The sequence below is a fragment of the Taudactylus pleione genome, unplaced genomic scaffold (assembly GCF_031769625.1).
Source record: "Taudactylus pleione unplaced genomic scaffold, aTauple2 ptg001990l, whole genome shotgun sequence".
In the NCBI taxonomy this organism is placed as follows: domain Eukaryota; kingdom Metazoa; phylum Chordata; class Amphibia; order Anura; family Myobatrachidae; genus Taudactylus; species Taudactylus pleione.
In genome coordinates, this window is record NW_028286386.1 from 6186671 (window position 1) to 6195555 (window position 8885).

At 42.0% G+C, this 8885-nt stretch overlaps 1 pseudogene; it reads right to left on the bottom strand.

Annotated features, from left to right (window-relative positions):
• LOC148435843 (kelch domain-containing protein 7B-like) overlaps nt 1-8388 on the bottom strand; it is a 57509-nt pseudogene extending 49121 nt beyond the window's left edge.
• Nucleotides 8389-8885: the final 497 nt, after the last annotated feature.

Here is an 8885-nt window from a genome sequence, read left to right on the forward strand (position 1 = left end):
TTCCTGAACATACTCCATAGAGCCTGTCTTTCTCCACATAGATGTTTTCTTATAGGAAAAACAAACTCGCACAATTGTTTTAAATGTGAGGAACCTTATGCTGATTTATTGAATTGCCTTTGGCATTGCCCTTTAGAATGCAGGTTTTGGTTGCAGGTTAAGGCTCAATCAGAGACCCGTTTTGTTACTTACCTACCTTTTACACCTGAGTGGGCACTTTTCAGTATTCTTTGACAAAATGGGAGACTGACTAGGGGCAGTATTACTGGCCATTAGTGCAGCAGCCTGCAAGTCTATTTGGCAAATATGGTACATCAGGACTGCCCTTCTATGTCCCTCTTCCAGCAAAACTTTTTTACCTCTTTAGAATAAAGTGGGTGGATGTTACTCTAGAGATGGAAAGAAAAACTGAGACTTCTAATACCAACTGGTACCTATTGCATATTGTGGCAGGTGATCCACTTATCGCAGTGTGAGTGCGATAAGTGGAATTAGACTGGTAGAACACGCCAGGAACATTAAAAAAGGATTGAGTACACATAATGTTTCCTTACATTTTCAGCAGAAACATCAGTGCAATATCACAGAACTTAGGGCCTGATTCAGACCCACTCGCGAGCGCCTGTCCGCTCGCAAGTGGGTCGATGTTGTGCACTGCGCATGCGCACGACGGCGGGAGCTCCGTCGTGCGCATGCACCAGACGCGACGAGCGAAGGACTTTCCTTCGCTCGTTGTGTCTGATCAAAGGGGGCGTGCTGTCGATGTTGATTGACAGCACGCCCCCTTTGGTGGACGTGCCGGGGGCGTGCCTCCCTGACGGGGGCGTTCCCAAGGGAATGCCTACCGTCAGATGCCGGCCCACTGACATCACTAGTGATGTCAGTGGGAGTGATTTTGGCTCTGATAGAGCCAAAATCACTCCGGGCCTTGCGGTTGAAAACCTCAACCGCAGGCTCCGGCTCGCAGTTCTGATGGTCGCGATGGTCAAGACCATCGCGGCCATCAAACTGCACGCTTGTATAGGCTGTGGGTGGTGACCCACAGCTATACGAGCGTCCAGGAGGACGCTCCATAATTATGGAGGGCGGACCTCATTCAGAACGTGCGCTCTGCTCAGAGCATACGGCTCTGAATGAGGGCCTTAGATCCTTCTGTGGTATTAAGGTTATCCATCCTAATTGGAGGAAAAATAATATGGAAGAACGTCTTGCACAAATGGAAATGAAAAAAATCTATATGTTAAAAACACTAGCCCCGAGAGGACTTAATATAGATTTCGAGACAAAATGGTTTCTGTAAGAACGTAGAAGCCGTGTACACATATATATATATTTTTTATTGTTATATGGTTTTTATGGGTTATGTTTATTCTCTAATGGTGTTTACTTTCCCCTTTTTACATGTACAACGGAGGATATTTTATTTGGTACTATGGAAAAGTACTAATTCAGAATGTTTGGAATATATACTGCCCCACGGTGATGCGATGTTAAGGATCTGGCTGCATATCTCCAGAACTCTATATATCAATCTACGAATGGAGTGGACCTTCGTGATATTTCACATATGTGCATATAACTATTGTGGAACTAAATAAGCGAGCCCATGGGGAGGAATTCCTTTGAAACCAACTTCCGGGTTTGTGGGTCAGATTCCGGATGTGGACGTGAGACGCATCGTATAGAGATTTCCGGAAGTATGCGTGACCGCTTCTAATCACATGGTTTATGTGTTAGAGGGGGCGGATGGAGCGCCTGATCGTTTTCACTTCCGGGTGTGGTAGTCGACTACTCCGGAAGTATTGGCTCATATATATGGGCTTTAGGACTTATGGGGGAAGTATTACGGAGGGGTATTACCTTATAAGGACTTCCGCTGTGCAGACTGGAAGAAGCGGTGTGGCAATAAGCAGGAGCCACAGTCTTTTTCCTATGGTGGGTGGTGGATTACATTCCAGGATTTTGTTGACGCTGAATTGATGCATATTATCCTTTTTTTATATCCTTTTTTATGTTATTTTGGATACTCTATGGGAGATTATCATGTCTATGAATTTTGAAGTAAGGTTATATCCTGTAAGGGACTTCAGATGGTAATAGGAGGTTTCACAATGTGGTCTATTGAGGGTTTTTTGCGATTTTTAGTATAATTGGTTAATTGTCTTTTAATTTAGAGGAGGGGTATATTAAGCCCTTCCTGGGTTACAGCTCCACATCCTGAGGAAGGACAATCAGTCCGAAACGCGTAGATAGTGGAGTAAGCAGCAGGAATTGGACAACAGGCGGTATTATACCATCTCTTTTTGGATATTTCTCTAAATGGTTTTTTCTTCCACGTGTCATCCAGTTGGATTACCTTCTCTGATTATGCCCGAGTCATCAGAAAGGTTTTAAAACCATATTGTGAATATCCTATTGCCACCTATAGTTCCAATACTGCTATATGTGCTTTTTTTTGTGATGTGACTATTTTTTACTTTTTATGGTTCCGATTTGGAATAAAGAATTGTTTTAAGAAAATAGATAAATTTTTTCATCAATTGGATATATAAGGGGAGTCGTAACAAGAAACCTTTATACGTATGAACCAAGGTGGATTTATGGTGAGTGTCTGTTGATAGACCCCTAAGAAGTGTGATGTGTTGAAAGAAAAAGGAGGTGTTAAAGAAACCTTTCAGTGAATGGTATTAGAGTGCCAGTGGTGAGTTCTATCCAGAATACGGTTCCGTGTCTTGAAATGAAACAGTGGTGAAGACATTCCGTGAGACGAAGATGGATACCTTGTAGACCTCTCCATACAGACTGCGCTAGTGACACTATCTTGTTGTTTTGAAATTGTATATTTAGTTTTTGGGTATACCTTAGATAGGACACAGCAGCGGTCTGTGGTCGTGAGTTACTTCTTTTTTGTTCTTTGGAATAGTGTTCTCTTTTAGTTTGGGGGTGGGGATGTGATCTATTTATGTTTATTTTATTTTTTTATTTAATATCTTCATTCTGCAAACGAGCTTGTGGCCTGATTCAGAGATGGACGGTATTGCACAGCCACACAGAAGCAGCTGTGTTATACCAGCCAATAAAATGTAAATGCAGCAGGAGGTATCTGGAGGAAATAGATACCATCGATCGCAATGGTTGCCCTTTGACCAGGCTGCGTAAGCTGAAATTTGCCTCCACCAATGCAGACCCTGGCCTCGTTCTTCCTGGAAAATGGTGGTGACATGCCTCCATTTCCTGGAGCGGTGGCCAGTAACGTCCCCCAAATTCCGCAGCCTGTCAGTCAGGCTTCGGATGGGAGACACTGTGAGCGGGCTCTCAGATTGAGTGTTACACATATGTGGTACACATTCTGCGCATGCTAAGTTCTCCAACAATCGGAGATGTGCGCTAACCAAATTAAAAACGTTGTCATTAATAGTGTAGTCTCGTATTTGCATAATGTTTTTTTAATACTTGTGTTTAGCTATTTACGGTGCACTGAACCCTTCTTTGCAACCTAACTTACCTGTTACAAACTCTTTTTTTGCACCATGTCTTTTAATTGATCTTCCTATGCCCTGCCGTTACATGTATTCTATTCCTACTAATGTGTTATGCATTATCTTCATGTACTAATAAATTGTTACATTGGTTCATGCTTGCCATGTATATTTCTGTTTGCATTGTTCTACCATACTAATTTGTATGTTGTTGTATCACTTGTTGCTTTAATAAAAGAAAAGAAAATCTGAACTCTCAAATCACTTATTTGTTCTTGCAGCAAACCAATTTGGAGGAGTCTTTATAAAGAGAATATGCCTCTTACATTTTATCATGACCCAGGGTCTAATGGCCTGATTCAGAGCCGGTCGCTCTGACACAGCACTCGCTCTGAATCAGGGCCAATCTTTTTTTTTTTTTAGAACGGCCTCCTGGCCGCTCGCATAGCTGTGGGTGACCACCCACAGCTATAGCGAGCGGCCAGGAAGATGATCCATCGAGCTTCCGACGAGACCCTTGTGGTAGGGTCTCGTTGCCGCAAGCCCCAGAAATATTTCGGTTCTACCAGTGGGGCCGGCCCCAAACGGAGGCGTTCACATGGGAACGCCTCCGTTTGGGCAGCCACTTCCCCGGCCCACCCACCAAACGGGGGCGTGCTGTCACTCAACATCTACAGCATGCCCCCTTTGTTGTGAGACCCGGAGCGACGGAGTGCCCGTCACTATCCGGGTCTCGGGCATGCGCACGACGGAGCTGGCTCCGTCGTGCGCATGCGCACTGGCCCACCATCGCCCCGGTTGCGAGCGCACAGTGCTTGCGACTGGGTCTGAATCAGGCCCTAGGTTCAAAAGCATTTGGTTTACAGGTAATTTCACTTTGAGCAGTTTGAAAGATGCAGTCTTGGGATGATGGTTGAGTTTAAAAGTTTACGGTACTTTAGTCGCTGGACTTCAAGTTCAGAGGACCTATGAGTGACCATCTAGTCTGCATGCTAATTTATGATATATCCTGAATGTTGTACTTAACAAAAGTGGTTTTCACTCTATCCTTTTCTTTTGAAAATAATTAAATAAACATTGTAAAATTTAAATACCATGTAATTTAAACTTTGCCCACTAGAGGGCTGACCTGCCATTCTCTTTTTATTGAATTCTGTTAGCTACATTTGTACAAAACATTTAAAATCACTTAATAGGGGGTTGGGGTACCACATACAGCTAGTACAGGCTTTGGCATTGTGTGTAACTTAGGGGTCTATGTACTAATAATTGTGGTACTGTCGCAATTATTATGTATCTAGCTTCCCCGCTATGTACAAAGGAGAACTCGCAGGGACAGCGGTTGCAGTATATCTGTGAAAGACTTCTCCAGGGGAAGCTGACACTGTGCATGCGCACACCGTCAGCGTCTGGAGCCGCCTGGGCTGCAAGGGAGAGAGATCTCTCTCCTGACCCTGGAGCCTATATATGCTAAAGGGGCATACACACTAGATGATAAAACAGAATGATATGGACGATAATGTTATCGTTCATATCGTCCAGTGTGTATGCGCCAAACGACCAACAATGCGCGGTTCCGCGGGTTGTTAACGATGTTTGCTGTCGTGCAAACATGCAGGCCAATCTGACAATAATGTTAGAAAGTGCCTGTTCAGGGATGTGGCAGGATGATGTCACTGAATGATATCGTTAATGATATCGTTCAGTGTGTACACTCAATATCGTTTGTCCTGCACTATGGAAAGTTCAAGGGAAATCTTTCACCAGTATCTTTCACAACACACATCGTCTAGTGTGTATGAACCATTACAGTAGTTTACACCATCTGAGGATTATATAAACTACCTGAGCTAAACTCCGAAAAGCTTTGATTTTCGTAGTCCCCATTGATAATATAATTAGCACTTTGCCAGAGATTTCTGTGAAATCTCCTGCATTGTGCTTTTAGTCAGGGCCGTAGCTAGGGTAGTGCGGCCGGTGCCATCGCACAGGGCACCGCAGGGCAGGGGGCGATGTTTGGGCCTGTAAAATTTCTGTTTACTATCATTCTCACTTGTAGCTCCCTCTTATTTCGTCTCCAGCATTTCATGGCCTCCACTATCTCTTCCCTGGCCCTTCCCCATGAGGCCATTCCCCTTTTTTGGGTGCATTATGTCCCTTTGAAAAATTAGGGGGGCGCCAATGCTCTTTCTGACACAGGGCACCAAAAAGTCTAGTTACGGCTCTGCTTTTAGTACATATGAACTATACATAAAATTATGCAGAATCCATAGGCTACAACAGCACAATGGGTGGGAATATACCACAAATAGTTCATGACAAATAGACCCCACGGTCTTTCAGCAATTAGTTAAGGGTCTTTATTAAGGGTCCCATCAAACTCAAACATGCCCCATGAAGGCATTTCACCTTGTTACTATGGCCATGTCCCCTTGAGGCATTTTGCCTTGTTACTCTTGTTACATATACACAGCTCAAGTGCAGCTAGAAATAATGTGCTACAAATATGCGTAAAAAATATAATGCATTTAATCAAACACATAGAAAGTTACAGAAATCCACCATGCATTGTATATAAATATACAAAACAATGAGAATCTAACAAGTATTGCAATATCATCTTGAAAATCAGAGTTCTGCTGAATGAGGTATATAATAGGCTGGTACTTTCTGCTGAGAGAATCTGATACAGCAACACAACATTGGGTAAAAATTATAAGGATCCGTGCATACAGTATAATGTGCAGGTGATTGACAATGTAGATCAAAAGCAGCAATGCAAACCTTATTCCTTTGGCAGAAGTTCACAACATATTCTGTGTATCAGAGCAATGGGAGAGAATGATGATATGTCTGCACCCAGGCTGCCGTGAGATCCAGTTTGGCCTATGGGAGAAGCTGCAGCGTCTGGGCATGTGTGATACCCCAGAACTAATTTGCTCCATTTCCTGGGAGAGTCTGTAGCCATAATTAAAGAGGTGAGAATGCCCATCATTATATATATAGAGAGAGAGAGAGAGAGAGAGAGAGAGAGAGAGAGAGAGAGAGAGAGAGAGAGAGACAAAGAAATAGGTGGGTACGGCGCCAATAATAAAGGTGAACAGTGATATACAATTTAGTGTTTAAAATTGTAGCAAACTTAGCCTTAAAATATTATGGCGTCAGCTCTAAGTCAGTAATAAGATACTGATAAAAGTATTGATAGCCAATGGATTTAAACTGAATTGACTAAATAGCGACTAGTTTGCTAAGTGGAGGTGTAATCTATTAACATTTACTACTGAATGTGTCAGGAGGTATATATAAACCATATGAGTAAAAAAGTGCACGTGCAATAAATAAATAAATAAATAAATAAATATATATATATATATATATATATATATATAAAATAGAAACGGTCCGGCACTCCTGTTAATGATGTACATTAGCCCAGGTGCCCTCTGTAGAGATAATCCAAATCCTTGACAAAGGGGCTACGGGCCCCGAAACGTTGGACTTATGTCGTGATATTCTTTAAATACACCAGTTTGATTTTTTTCAAGACCCTGAGTGCCGCTGTTCTTTTCGTCGTTTATATATATATATATATATATATATATATATATGTATATAAATCACAATTTATTCAGAAACAAAAAATAAACAAGTATATAGGTAAGGATCTAAAACATGAACGGGTTTCCTTTAAAATATATTTTAAAAGATAATAGAGCATATAGCTAAAACCCAGAGGCAATCAATAGTACACTTAAAACAAAAAGATATATGTTATAAAAAAATAGCCCCTTCATCAAGGGGATGAAGTCCCAGGACGAAACGCGTTGAGAGTGGTTGTCCATTACCTCATGAACTTTGCAGAGAAATACACTTTTCCATACATTCAGGTAAGTTGCTATTTTTTTATAACATATATCTCTTTGCTGCCCTTACAGCTCCCCGGAGCATCCTCAGGTTGCTTCGGGCATTGCTGTAATTACCAGTGAACGTAGCACTGCCATGTGACATCACACTGAGGGGGTATATATCAAATTGGTTCTCTGCAGAAAAAAGGTTCCCCACCCCTGTTCTAGAGGATATTAGCTACCCGAGCATCGTTGTGCACCATCCAAGTGATCAGTCTGAATATACTCACTGAACTTGCTTAATGGTAAATAGTTAACTGGCCAGTAGGATTTAGTTATAGTTAAACAGAAAAATTGCCGATTGCTAAGTGAAGTGAAAATCGATATAAAGTTGATATTGCATGTTTGTTCTACTTACCTTTTCCATTATAGTGGTCAGGTCAAATCCTATGATCTTCGTGGATCCAGAATTCCTGTAAAATAAAATTGTAATGATATTGCTGTTGTACCTGTTCACAGTTAAAACACATTGAGATTGTACATTGTCAAATTGAAATGTTATCGGTGTATTAACAAAAGTGAAGGGTTTGTTAAATAAATCTAAGTCAGTCGAATCGACTTTGTATCCCATCATTGCCTCATCCTTACCTCTCTGGAACCAGGATCTCGGAAAAGAACCTCCAGCTTCTCAGCTGATTCCAGTTACAAGTAAGAGGGTATTACACACATGCACAACTCCATTTTAGCCATTTTGGTAAACAGTGCCTGCGGTGCTTATCTCTGCAACAGAAACCTTTCAGCCTGTCCAGCAAGGGGGGTGATTTCGGGCCGCCACTCAGTGGGCAATGTTGCAGCTGGTCAAAGGGTGTGTTTGGCCTGTAGCTTTGCCGCCCCTTCATTACACTAGTGATTACTTACCTTCTATAAGAATGACTGAACCCAACCCATGCTAGAAAAAAAGTTCTCCACCACATAATAAAGCCCGCATATCCTATCACTGCTAGAAACAAGCACTCAGCACTGTAGAGTTCTTTAAGTTGGTGCTGCAATGTGCACTTGGTCATTTGTCAAGAACATGGTGAATGATGATTCATCTGACCAGATCACCTTTCACCACTGCTTGCTAGTTCACAGCCTGTGCTCGTTGCACCACTGAGCTCAAAAACATGTAGTGCCAGGTGTGAAAGCAGTTCAGGCACTGCAACCTGACTATGATATCTTATGGAGCATACACACGGTCAGATTTGTCAGACTTGTCAGATGAACGATTGAACGATTTGAACGATTTTACCAAAGTTTTGAACGATTTGAACGATTGAAAGATTTTTGACTGCATTAAAATGAATGGAATCGTCCAAGTCTGACTGCAAACACATCAGATGTCAGAAATCGTTATCTGACCATCGGGAACGCGCATCGTTGATCGTCCATCATTCAGGTATGTCAGATATGTCAGATTTTCCTTCAGATATGAACGACTGAACGATTTTTACATCGTTATCGTTCATATCTGAAGGAAAAATCTGACCATGTGTATGCACCATAACTCTGTGGTGTTCTA